We start from the raw sequence: 13,995 nt of genomic DNA, 5'->3' as shown, positions 1-13,995 counted from the left end.
CCGCATTTGGTAGCTCGCATGAGTTTGAGTTAGCCTAGGAGGAGAATAATTTTGTTCGATTAGTTGTCTGGTAGACCTTCACATTGTGTGTAAGGCCTTACCCGGTAGCTACTACTGAATCGGCCGTCCCCTGAAATCTGGCCCATTCCATCTCTCGGTTGCACTCGTGGGGAAGGAGAAAGCGACGCCGCGTCTCTTCGGAAAGACATGCCATAAATCTTCTCACATCATACTCTTCCTCTTCTCCCTCCCTCTTCTCACTCTCACCCGCCCTCCTATCACATCACGACCGTTGTTGTAGTACCGCCGACGGATCCACTCCTTCCCCGCGACGAGGAAGAGTGGGACGGGACTCGAAGCGCAAGATGACATCCACCGTGGCCGAGAAAGAGCGAGGGCTTCCTCGTCCTACACCGCAACCTCGACCATGGCTGGCCTTCTTCAATGTCGGCAATCACAACTACTATCTTCCTCGATGCTCCTTTTCGTGGATCTAAACGAGCACCTACAACGCTAGAGATTCCTACTAGACTAGATCTATTAGGCTAACCGATAGGGTAGGCCTAGATTTGCAGATTTCTTGCGCGATGTCGATATTTTGGACTATGAGGTTATGGTTTTAAAAAATCTAGTAATGTGGTACTTCGATCTAGTAGTTGTTGTTCGCATGCACGACATATTCACTGCAGATCGGTTGCAGATTATCGATGAACTGGATTTACTGTAGATGGTAAGTGCATAGGAGGAAGGGTGTTTGGCATGATCGTTTTTGATGACTATTGGAAGCTTGTCCATCCATTGCTTGCTCATATGCTTGTTGTCTATATTTTTAGGCCCGCGATTATAAGATAGCGTTATATTAATACCTCTGGAATGATCATCATTTAGCAAATGTTGAGTACTACTAGTCTACTACCATAGTGGCAGTGCTGTGTACAAGCTAAATGTTCGATTACCTCAGTGAGTCGTGTTTGCTAAGTCTTTATGAGCCGTACATTACTTTACACATATGTTATGTTCTTTGGCTGATGATTACAATTAGGCAGCATGTAAGTATGATTGGGGTAATCCCCATTCAGCATGTGATGTGTGCAAACATTGATGTTATCCACATGGTAGATTATTGACTCATGTTTGCTATCATACTATCAGGCCATGTTTGCTTGTTAATAATTGTAGTGATATTTGGCCGATAATATTTGATACTTTGTTAAGTTAACTGCTTTTTTTAGGATTCACATCCTTACTACTCCCTCCTATTATGTTGTGCATAATTTTTCGTGCAAGTTAAACTGTGCAAACTTTTATAAAAAATATAGATAATAATACAGTACAAAGATCTACCATGTCAAATGCATATAATATGAAAATATATTTCATAACAATTCTAAAAATATTATTATTTTACTGTATATATTTATATTTTTATCAATATAGATGATTAAACTTTACGAAGTTTGACTTTAACCAAAGCTTATGTGCAACATATTTTAGGTAGGAGGCAGTGTTATTCATATGAGTATTTGTTAGTGCTTGATAACCTCACCACATGCGAGAAGAGATTACCTCACTCAACCTACTTTTGGGTTAATCCACGGGCTGCAACAATGCAACTAAATATCATAAGCCAAAATCTTCACATTGCCAAAAAAAAACACTTCACAAGTTCACATGCTACCAAACGATGCGGAGAAATTGGTCCGAAACTCGGTGCAGGATACCATCGGTAAATCCAATAGGGACGGAGGTTGTCGCCCATGGGCGGACCTAGCGGGGGGGGGGGCCTTGGCCCACCCAGAAATCTGGAAAAAAAATTGGGTACCACTATTCTCTGGCCCAAACCAAGTCGCCTCATCGCGTGAGCGGCCGAGCCCGAGCTACGCAGCCAGTCATCGAGGAAGTGATAGCTCCGAGCTCCGCGGCCTCAGCCTCCGTCCTCCGCTCTCCGGCCGCCCGAGGTCCGACGGTGGCTGCCCCTTGCACCCTCCGCCCCCAACTCGCCGGCTGGCCTGGCTCGGCCCTCCGTCGGGTCCGCCACCAACTCGCCGGCAGCAGCCCTCCGCTGGTCCGCCCTCAACCCTCCGTCAGTAGCCCCAACCCCTGTCTGGACTCGGATAGGTACTTGGCTAGCCACCGCAGGCCCGTAGCTGCACAACACTCTAGCAGTCCAGCCAGGAAGATACCAGCAAAAGTCCCACCCGGATAAAAGTTTGCAGAGCAGCAGGCAGGTTCGCAATATTTTTGACCAGCTCCCGATTGAATCTGTGTGGCATATTTTGCAAAGTCCAACATATTTGGCATTGCTGGGTGTACCGATTTACTCATTTACTTATGAACTGCCGATATGTAGTATCTATGTTGCTATATCTCTGTCTATGGACAGATTGAATCTGTGTCGCTATATCCCTGTCCATGGACAGATTGAATCTTTGTGCTGCATGGACTGTCTCTGTCATATTGATTTAATTGGTAGTTTGGCACTTGTAGAAAGCTAGAAATGAAGAGGAATATGTTTTATTTCTATTGTGTAGAAATGAAGGGAATAACCAAATTGCATCATTTTTCGAGAAAGGTCGTAGATGATGAAGGAACCGAAGAATGATGTAATTTTTCCATCTATGCTATCTTCTATCACGTAAGACTCTTCTTATGTTTTAAACTATTTGTATTCCAATCGTGCATATTTGATATATGTATTGAACTTCAATGTTGACAAGAGATTTGTCTTATATATTGCTCATTTGGCAAACTTTTTCACAATGTTGGCAAACTGTGCAATCTTCCTGCGTCCGCCACTGTTGTCGCCCCCAACAGGAGATCTCACACCTGCTTTATCTACTGCCCCCTCGATTGAAAAACCGGAGAGAAATGATCAAATGACACGACGCAACGGAGCATTCATACACACTGAATGTTTGCACGTAGACACAGTAGGTAGGCAAGGCACCCGGTACCAAACGGCAAACGCGCATTGTGGCTGGGAATAGTACCCTGGCTGGATCTTGGGTTTGGGCAGCCCAACCAGCTGTGATCGAGCTGGCCGTGACCGAGAGACAGCGAGCCGCCCGTCCTCTCCTCGCCTCGCTCCACCAAACAAGGACATGGCCGCCCCGCCGCGCGCTTTCGACAACGGTCAAATGTTAGACCTGCCGGCCTGGAAACAGCACGCCCGAGTGCACAGCCTGCACGGCTCCCACAGCTCAAACACATGAGTTTCAGACAGGACAAGAGGAAAACCCTCTCATGGAGGAAGGAAAGAAAATAGAGAAGCGTAGATTAGATGTGGACATTCCTATGAGATTTGTGAGGGGAGAACAGAGGACGTTTAGAAATGACTGTTTTTTAAAATGATATTTAAACATCTAAGGGCTCATTTGGTTTATAGGTTATGAAAAGTATAGGAATAGGAAAATCAAAGGACTGAGATGTCATGCCTACTTGAATCATATAGAAACATAAAATATTTGATTTTAGCAAAGAAATTTTCATGAGCTATGCCGTAATGTTTTTTCCTATATGATTTTTCCCGCAAGATCCAATTCCTACACAATTTCTATAAAAATCCTATAAATCAAAGGAGCCCTTAAATGTTTAAGAAATCCGACCAAAAATGCCGCGACTATATCTTAACATTCCATGTGTTAAAAATACCGGTGCTAAAAGAGAAGTTCTTCGCGAGATATTTCTTTATATTTATTCACATATGATACTCCCTCCCATCCATATTAGTTAATTCAATTTTGTCTAGATTCGTATGTATCTCGTTACATTTTGAGACTACATGCATGTGTATCTAGACAAAGTAGAGTCAACCAATGTGGGTCGAAGGGAGTATAACAAACATTGATTTGATGCACGGCGTGAAATATTTGGTTTAGATTTTTTTTAACATTTAAAAATGGTTTGTTCGGTGGCTGGAGCTATGCACCCAAGATCAAAAGTAAATTTCCGGAAAAGAGAAGGGAAAGAGCTTGCGGTTTTCAAGAAAAGTATCATGTGTGCAACTATTTAATTGGTGCACTAGCCAACTCATGTAGGTCGCATAATCTTTTTTATACTGCGTTAGTAGGGTCTTAAACTGAAGACCTCTAATATCTGGTACCATACTAAATTGATGCGTTCGCCAACTAATGTAGGCCGAAATCCTTTTCTAATATTGCGTTGGCAGGGTCTCTTGAGGCCTCTTGTCTCTGATACCGTATTGAATTGATGCGCTAGCTAGTTCTACTAAAAGAAGATCTGATATAAGGGATCATACAAATATATTCAACACTCCCTTCACTTTAAGGACGGTGGGCTTAATTGTCTAAATGTGGATCAGTGCATCTTTTTTTAAAAAGATCGCAAATATTTATTTTTAAATCTGATACCATGTAAAACTTTATGCACTAGCAAGTTCAACCTGAAGATCGATCTAATGTACTCCCTCCTTCCTAGTTTGTAAGTCACAATTTTTGAATATCTTGATCCAAGGTACTAGCTGATTGGGTCTCATTTTCTCTCTCTCATTGGTGCATGCAGCCCCTTTCTCTCTCTCATTGGTGCATGCATTCTCTTTCTCTTCCTTATTGGTGCATGCAACCCCTTTATCTCCATCATTAAATAAAATTATGCCTTAGAGGTGGGGGTTATGGGACAAATAATTTTTGAGAATATGACTTACACTCTACTAGGACGGAGGGAGTAGCAAGTAAAGTGCATCCACTCTCCTAGCAAGAATGTCGTAGTAGTTCCAATTAAAAAAATCAGCACTCTCCCTATAATTTCATGTCACAGTTGTCGCACCCGCTAGCTCGTAGACCAGTACGCAGCCAACCACTCCAAGTAAAGGCCAAGGACAGACAGAGTGCAGTATCCTTCCAGTTCCAGCCATGCCGCTGCCCAGGACAGCACGCACGCCTCCAACCCCAGCCAGCCTTCCCCGAGACAATCTCCCCCGATCCCAACCTCCTCCTCTACTCCCCGATCTCGTGCGTGCGACCGTGGTCAGCTTCCAGCTCACTCGGCCCCTCAGCTCAGCTCGCCACCCGCCGACGGCCTATATATACAGACGCCCACACGGCCACACCCACTCCTCCACTGACCCTCCTCTGCCCCTCACACCTCCAGCTCACACAACCCCGGAGCCTACTTACAGCTACAGCCTACAGAGGCTCAGAGAGATCCAACAGAGTTGGTTGCTGCAATGGCGGTTTGCGGCTTCCTGTCTCTGCCGAGGCTCGTGCTGCTTCTGGTGGTTCTTGGTCATGTGGTCGCCATGGCGATGGCCAGGCCGATCGCGGAGGCGCCTGCGCCGGCGGTGGCCGCGGAGGGGCCGGACGTCGTGCCGCGGCTCGGCGGCGGGAGGCAGGACCGGTCGATCGCCGGCGCAGAGGTCATCCTGGCCGGGTTCGCCGCGGCCGTGGTGGCCGTCATCTTCCTCTACATCCGGGTCACCAGGAAGAGCAACCACGGGCACGGAGCAGCTGAAATGGCAGAGAAGGCCTAGAACAGTTCTTCAGATAAACACTACGTTTGGGTCTGTTTTGGGTTCTTGGGTTCAGAGAGACTTGTAAAGAATATGGGGATGAGATGGTCGGAAGTAGAATTTAGTTTAGCTTAGAAAGAAGTGAACACTCCATGATTAGATGCAGAGTTGGGCGCATGTGTCATGTGTGTGTGTGTCCTGGTGATAGCTTCGAACTCTGCAGTTTGTCCTGTACATTCGTGTTTGTGTTGAAAATGAGATGTAGGAAAAAAAAACCGAAAAATCAGCTGAGCTAGCACTGTTCTTGAATCCTAGATCGCGCGCGTATCTGAGTTCTGTTGTGACCTTTTGTCGAAATCTTAAGCCAGGGAAAAATGCCCGTGCTTGTCGAAAATGGGTCAATTTGATCCAGATTTGAAACTTCAGAACACGTCCCCCCCCCCCTACCCCTACCCCTAAACCACAGTCCGATCTTTTGCATGAGGCCATACCCGAACCCACTCTATCCCAAAAGTATGGACTGAAAGAAGGAGGAAAAGTCTTCTTACAAGTTGGTTATAGCCTCTTCCGGTTGGCCATATGAAAGCATCTTTTTCTTTAAAACGGACGTAAAATATTTGCATCATTATACCCTATATAAAAGTTGGATGAATTTACGATTGAATAGCTATGCCACGTACTCCTTTTACAACTGTAGATCCTCAAATTACGTTCATAGATCCCACTCTTCCTCTTTTTTTTAGGCATTAAAGGCAAGTGTTACCGGTTGTGTGCCGGTGGATCCTTTTTTTCAGGCTGGCTACCGGTTAGCCTCCCGGTCTTCTGGTCAACCTTCCACCGTTTAATATGCCACCGATTAGGATCTGGATTCCTCCAGATATTTCTTTCCTTTCTTCTCCAGAAAAATCTCCAAAATTCTTTCCCGTGTCCCTCTTCCTCCCCCAAACCGCCGCTCACTTTGAACCCTAGCTGACCTCTCCCTTGCCTTCATCTGTCTCTAGCTGAGCTCCTCCACAACTGCCGCCTGTAGTCAGAGTGAGGTTCTCCTTCCTTGGACGGCGGCGGTCGACTGCGGTGCCGCCCTCTACTTCATGTCATGAAGGTTGCCGCCCAGCCAACAGTGGTGCCGCCCTCTTCAGGCTAGGTAAGGAGCTCTCGACTGCATCTCCGGCGATTTTGTTTTGCCATGTTCTCTTCTTTGCTCTTCTGGACCTGCCGCCCCGCCTCCATCGGCCCTTCGGTGCTTTTCCCCGCTGCCGCCATGAATTGACAACGGCAATTGTGTGGTGGTGCTGGTGGGTCATGGCTGCAAGGCTGAACGGGGCAGCAACTCCTAATTCTTGATTGACGCGATTTGGACCTGCCGATTTTGTAGAGCACGACCAAGTCAGCCGCTTCCCATCTCCCTCCTTTTCTGAGCCTACTGGCACTGGACGCAAGAACCATGTGTCGTCGCTGGCGGCAAGGAACTGTGGGAGAGATCAACTAGGTTCTCCCTGAGGTTGGGCTCGCTTTCATCGATGCCTGAGCTGTAGAGGCATGTTACGGATGGCGCCGCGGGCCAAGCAGTGCCCCGCCTAGAAGGCGACTAAGGATCCCCCGCTGTGCGCGTGAGTGCATCCCTGGTCACGGTGCAACTAAGACACCCATCGATTGCCGCCTTGATGCCTGTCCTCCGGCAGAATCGAGGAAGCAGCCTCGCGCAGGGCTAGGCTACTGAACGCCGAGAACAGGCTTACAGTTCACTTGATCCAGGCCTTTGATGGATGGACATTGTGTTGGTGGCTGCCGGCCGGATTGTCCTGCTTCTGCGTGGTGGTTGTTGGCATAGAGCCATAGACAACCAAACAATGGAGATGGACAACGCCAGTTCCAGCCGGACCTGCAGCATTGTAACAAGTTTCAGTGTATTGCAAGTTTCCAATCTTTCTTTTACGGTGACCTCAGATTTTGAGTACTGGAAAGAACAAGAATCCATCTGTAAACGATTGCTCTGTTGGATTCAAGGTCATAAACTAAGGTAAATCTATGCCATTGGTAAATTATTTTCTCTTTTTATTTTCCATATTGCAGCATTTGTACATATATGTATTTCTAATAGGTTGCGCTTTTTTCCTTCCATCGTTTGTTTACATATGATAGCTCTGATTTTGAAACAATATAGAAGTAATATGTGGTTCAAAGTGTTGTAACAACCTACTTTTCTGTAATATGTGGTTCAGTTCATGAATTTGCTGACAGAACCTGTACCTAGGGAAGTACGTGACACATCATCAGGCCCAATGCTCTACCTAAGTGGAGGCCGATCTATAGCTTTGTAAAGTATAGCTTATTCTTCGTATGGTTGGAACTTATTTGATTTATTGGTGATCTCTTCAACGGTTTAACCCAGGTAGCCAACTTTGAAAAGATATGAGATAACAACTAGACAAGAGAAGCAAAGCTACCGTAATAATCTGCCTTAGATTCCTTGAAATACAAAATGGTAGGAAAAATTACAAGGATTTTTATGAGAGTCGTAGCAAACTGGAACTTAAGACGTACAATGGCGTACCTAAAAATACAATAGTACTATAACTTATTTTTCAAAGAATAATGTTTCCTGAAGTCCTCTAGAGCACATACGAAAATTCAGGTTAAATCCTCAAGCTACTATTCCAAATTACGAAATTGATACGAAATTGAGAAATCAAATATGAGAACGTTTGCTTACAAAATAGGGAAATCAAATGTGAGAGTTTCGTCTAGGACTGCTCCAAACTACACTAGCAAATCTTTGATAGCACATTTCAAGTTATCACTATTTGCACTGTCTATCCAAAATAATAAATTAATTAATCATCTTTTACCCCAAACAGTATCTACTATCTGAAGCAATCACAGAACATGATCAAATTTAGGTCTTTTCTATCTAACAGATCATATCACAATAAGCTACTATGTATTACTGGAAATATAGGATTAGTGTGAAAATATGGGCCTAGCACACGATCATGCCACTATTACAGGGAGGAACCATGCAAAGCTCTGTACCAGAGAAATTTGAGTTTTTGGCACATTTGTACTTTCGGATAAACCAAATGGTAAAATAGCAGTAATATATATCCATGTGTATTTATTTTCCCTGCTCTCCCTCAAAATAGTTAGTTATTTTCAGCAACTGATGTTATTTTCCCTGGAGAGCATACAAGTCTTGAATTGATGATTTGATAATATTTGGCCAGCGCTGATCCAAGGTGGCCTTATTATTTATAATTTGTTTTTTCTATTATTTTAACAGTTGATGCTTATGTATTTTATTGGAAGGTCTATGTTGCTTACTTTTCAGTTGAGTTTTTCCATTTTCACAGAACATTGGCTGAAATAGTCAGCTGTTATGTTATATTGTATATAAGCTAACCAAGGCGGAAAGGTAGTTCATCCATTCCTTTACTTTTTTTTCAGTAAAAGACAGTACTAGAAATCGAACAACAGCTAATTATGATGTGTAACTTCAGTGGGCATCTCAAATTATTTGACACTATTACCTTAAATCCATAAAAAAAACTCAGTTAAGTAAGATGCATATACAGTAGAATATAATCACAGAACTATAAAATTTATTATGAGAGAATGTGGTACTTAACACTTTCAATTCTGATGTGCTTTGGTATATTTGGTTATTGACAAACGAATTCTGGTTTTAGAAAAGAAACTGGACAAGCATTGATATAATCTGGAACAAGGTGGTGGCAAACGTTAGAAGATGACCAGTGCTTTGCAAGCATTCTCACACTTCAGTGTTGGTCAGGAACATGCTGCTGCTGGCAGATACAGGGGTTGAGTCGTTACACCCCTCCTCTAGATTAGCTTTTCAGCTGATTCTCCTTAGTCCTTATATCCCATCTGTGCTTCGCTCAATGGTTGAGTTTCAAAATTGTAATTGAATGATGTATGAGACCTATTATGGTTGCATGTCAATGGAACCAGGGGGCAATCCCTATTCAAAAAACACCACTGGCCTAGACGGGTTCAAGACTTCAACCACAAGGTCTCCGATGACCTCCAAAGGTGCACCGAATCCTGGGATCGATTCTCTTTTTAGTTTTGTGGATGAATTGGGATTCTCTTTTTCTACCGCCTTGTGTTCTTGATTTTGTAAAGGAAAACTAATTCTGGGGGGGGGGGGGCGGGGGCTGGGTTCCTCCCAGTTTGGAGAATTTGTTGAGATAGATTCATGAACAACAACACATCTAAGCTCCCCGCAAAAAAAAAATCTAAGCTAGAAAAACAGAGGACGAAAACAGAACGCACCTTCTGAATTGGCATTTTACTGCTGCATATTTTGGTTATCCACAGCTCGTGTGGTTCCTTGACGGCACTCATCCGAGCAATCGTCCGTCAGGCTTGACTGGATTTGGGTTACTGCTGCCTGCCGGGTGCCGGCGGCTGCCCATGTCCCGCTCCTTTTCCTCCATCTCCAGCGGGCGATTTACACAAAAATAACCCAAAAGTGAAAGAAAAGCATAGACTAACCCTCCGGCGAAACTATTTCACCAATCTAACCCTTTTGTGTGGCGCCCTCCCGGGGGCGCCACATGCCCATGTGGCTCCCCTCCTGCCGGCGCCACCGACCCAGCCGACGTGGCGCCATCGACGCCGAGCTGGTGCGCCCATCCGACGTGGCAGCATGTGTGGCGCCCTCCCATCGGCGCCACACATGCCAACTTATATCAAGTTTTCGGTCGAAAACATCCAGGGGCTCCGGACGTCTGGGACTTAGCCGTTTTTGCGAGGCTCTATGTGTGGCGCCGATGCCACGGGCGCCACACTAGCATGTGTGGCGCCGATGCCACGGGCGCCACACATAGAGCCTCGCGAAAACGACTAAGTCCCAGAGGATTTGTCCCACAGTATGTTTTAGACCCAATGGTTCATATAAGTTGGCATGTGTGGCGCCGATGCCACGGCGCCACACTAGCACTTGTGGCGCCAGTGGGAAGGGCGCCACACATGGACTTGTGTTGAAAACATGAAAAATCCTACCAAACTCCAACGAGTTACGAGTACAACATTGGACACAACAAGTAACAATTTCATGACATACACATATAACACTTCATAGGTCACATTGTAGCACGTAGATTCAAACAACAAGTAGCATTACGGACCATGGTTCGAAATGACATAGGGTTCACAAATCGATACTTATGAAGATATAGTTCACAACAACACGGAGCACATCCTAGTGTCGTCCTCGACGTGTCGTCCTCACGGGCTGCTTCCGGACGGCCATCCTCTTCGTCCGCTGCCTTGGCTGCTCCTGCTGCTGCTGCTCCTGCTCCTCCTCCTCCTCCTCCTCCTCCTCCTCTGAAGAGAACGGCTCATCGTTCCTCATCCTCGACATAGCTGATCTCCGCGGCGGCCCGTCATCCTCCTCAGTGACAACCTTCTTTCCTCGGTTGACATAATCTTCCGGAGTGTACCGGTTTGGAGCCTTGCCCCTTGGCTTCAACCGGTAAGCTGACCGTTGCTTGGAGGTACGCTTCGGAAGTACGCCTTGACTCGGAATTAGGTCGTCCTCGGGAGGAATCTGCACAAACATGAACACATGAGATTACAAAAGTTGAAATTAGTAAGAACATGTTTCACAGACAACAAAATAGTACATACATGTTCTTCGAAGAGGAGGATGTAGGGATTTCGCCTTCGCGGCAACCTAGCAAGTTCGCTAACCGCCGCATCTTTCGTGCAGTGTTCTGCGTCATGGAACTCACGGTTACAAAGCCACCATAACATAATTGCGTACATTCAAAGTTGGTGATCATACCTTAACGAAATTCCGCAACGGTCCGACAGGCTTTTCATCTGTGTGGCTCTGCTCCCACACAACCTCGCACTCCTCGACTATTTTCTGGATCTCCTCCCGCTGTGACAAACATAGCATACACAATTTAAGCGAGCACATGGCAATCTAGATGATGTACTAGTTAGTGAGAGAATCCATTACCACGAAGTTCAGCTCGGAAGCAATAGAAGTCGATCTCCTCTCGCGAGCAAAAGTGTCGTGCTGGCTTTGCCCAACCTCATCGAACTGGATGGGGTCGTCCAAGATCTCTTCACGATACGCGCGCTTCACTAACTCGATACGCGTGTTCCGATGGAACCACTCGAGGTAGTTGTTGAAAGCGGTGAAGTCGTGAGGCACAATCTGCTCGGGGCCAGCATTCCGTGCCGCTTCCAAGCGAGTGTTGGAACGCCGTGATGTGGCCGCTATGATGGATCGGCCAATTTGTGATCTTCCTCTGCCGCTGCCTATCAAGCATGCAAGAATCAACAAGTTAGTTTGTACCTCTTCTATCAAGAATCTTCCATCGCATGATTCCGGAAGTTTACTCGTGAAGCGCCTTGTCCGTGTCTTGCCACATTGGTGGGCACTCTGATACAGACCCAAACTGTCTCATCACTCTTTGCGGCTGGTGGTGTTCAACAAGCCACATGCATATGAGTGGGCAGCGCATACGCCGAAGCTGTGCCTCCTCCGTGCACTTGGGGTTTAGGTCGGTCATCGCCGCGCCAATACGGTAGTAGCTACCATATGGCTCCCATTCCACCTGCGAGCATACAATTATTTAGTAGATGCCGGTAGAATCAATCAAAACTAGGATTGCAACTCCGCAGTGATCGGTTACTCGCTCGGCGGTAAGAGTGTCCAACTCCGCGGTGTACTCGCTCGTACATGATCATTGGATCGCTCGTCATCTCCGAGACATTGTCCCAAAGGTATGCCCAAGTGGGCTCCCGATCGGGAAAGTGAGGGAAATGAGGCCATGGCGTCTCGTTGAGTACCCAGGACGCCCAACCGATAGGCGGTCCCAGCTCCATACGGAAAGTAGGAGCATGCATCCACCAATACCGCCGCTACCCGTCTTGCTCCCGGTCCCGCGACAAGCTTCGTCCAACTGCGTACATAAGATATTTGGTTACTACTTTGTGTAGCGCACTACTATAGGAAAATAGTACATAGAACAAATCATCACCTGCCGGTAGAGGTAGGCAAGTGCCGTTGTTCCCCAACTCCACCGGGCGTCCAACACCGTAAGCGCCTTCAGCCAACACCAATGGGCCGGCTTACCCCCACCGTCGGAAAGAGAGTCCCGGAAATCATGTACCATAAGTACACGCGGGCGTACGTCCTCCGAGTGTCCTCGTCGGCCTCTATGGGGCATTCCGCAAAGTTAGTTCTGATCCAAGTGAAAGACGCGCCGGCGGGAACTCTCTCCTTTGGATTTTCGGCGGCGGAGGAGCCCCGCCAATAATATCCTCCATCCGTCCGCGCCACCCATCGAAGCCGTGTTCATACACGGTGGCTCGCCCCGAATAGGTAGTGCAAGGATCATGGAAACATCCTGCAGAGTAGGGGCCATCTCGCCGGCCCTCAAGTGGAAGGTGTGAGTCTCCGGCCTCCACCGGTCGACAAGGGCGGTGAGTGCCGAGGGGTTCATGTGTGGCCCCCACGGCTTACAAGGGATATGAACGGCATAAGACCGGTAGGCCGGATGAACTCCGTGTACCTCTCGTCATAAGGTATATCCGGTGTGCCATGGTAACGAATCTTCAAAGGGTGAAGATCCGTTCCCCTCTCCGTCATATGAACAGCCCGGTGCTCCCCGTCGTACTCTTCATCCGAAGCCACACCATCCTACATGTATGAGCAACACATACAACATATTATGAGCCATTCATACCAAATATGAGCAACACATACATGAGAATATATCCAAATAAGCCATCACACATACATTCCTAACAAATATGAGTTATTCCATCAAGAATACATGAGAATATATCTAACTTTCGAATCACATATACATCACACATACATGAGAGTTCATATCCAAATACATCACACATATGAATTTCGTAAGACATACCATTCCTAGGCACATAATAGACATATGTAAGACAATAGAATGCATTTGCTAAGCTCCAATTTTGCCTTTCACCACATACATACATAAGGATTTCAACACATACATGTAAAATTTCATTCAACACATCTAGGGTTCCTACATATCTAGGGTTCCTACATATCTAGGGTTCCTACACATACACATTCAACACATACATAGCCATTTCAAATCTAGTTTCCATGTCTAGGGTTCATGTGCAAATCTAGCAAGATCTATGAAATTAGTGGATGAATGTGAGGGATTCGAAGGGGATTACCTTGAGGAATGGATGGGGAAGAGATTGGCCGGTCAGATCCGATGAATTTGTGGCCGATTTGTTGGGGAGAGAGAGAGGGAGGAGGAGGAACCGCCGGCCGCCTTGGGGAGAGAGGGAGGGAGGAGAAGAAACAGAGAAGAAGATGGTCGGGCCGGGGGCGGGCGCGGGCGCCACACTTAAGTGGATGTGTGGCGCCGTGGCATCGGCGCCACACATGCTAGTGTGGCGCCCGTGGCATCGGCGCCACACATCGAGCCTCGCAAAACGGCTAAGTCCCGGAGGATTTGTCTTACAGGTATGTTTTGGGGGATTACAAGTGC

The sequence above is a fragment of the Lolium rigidum genome, chromosome 4, assembly GCF_022539505.1.
Source record: "Lolium rigidum isolate FL_2022 chromosome 4, APGP_CSIRO_Lrig_0.1, whole genome shotgun sequence".
Classification (NCBI taxonomy): Eukaryota; Viridiplantae; Streptophyta; class Magnoliopsida; order Poales; family Poaceae; genus Lolium; species Lolium rigidum.
Note: the sequence above shows the minus strand (reverse complement) of the source record.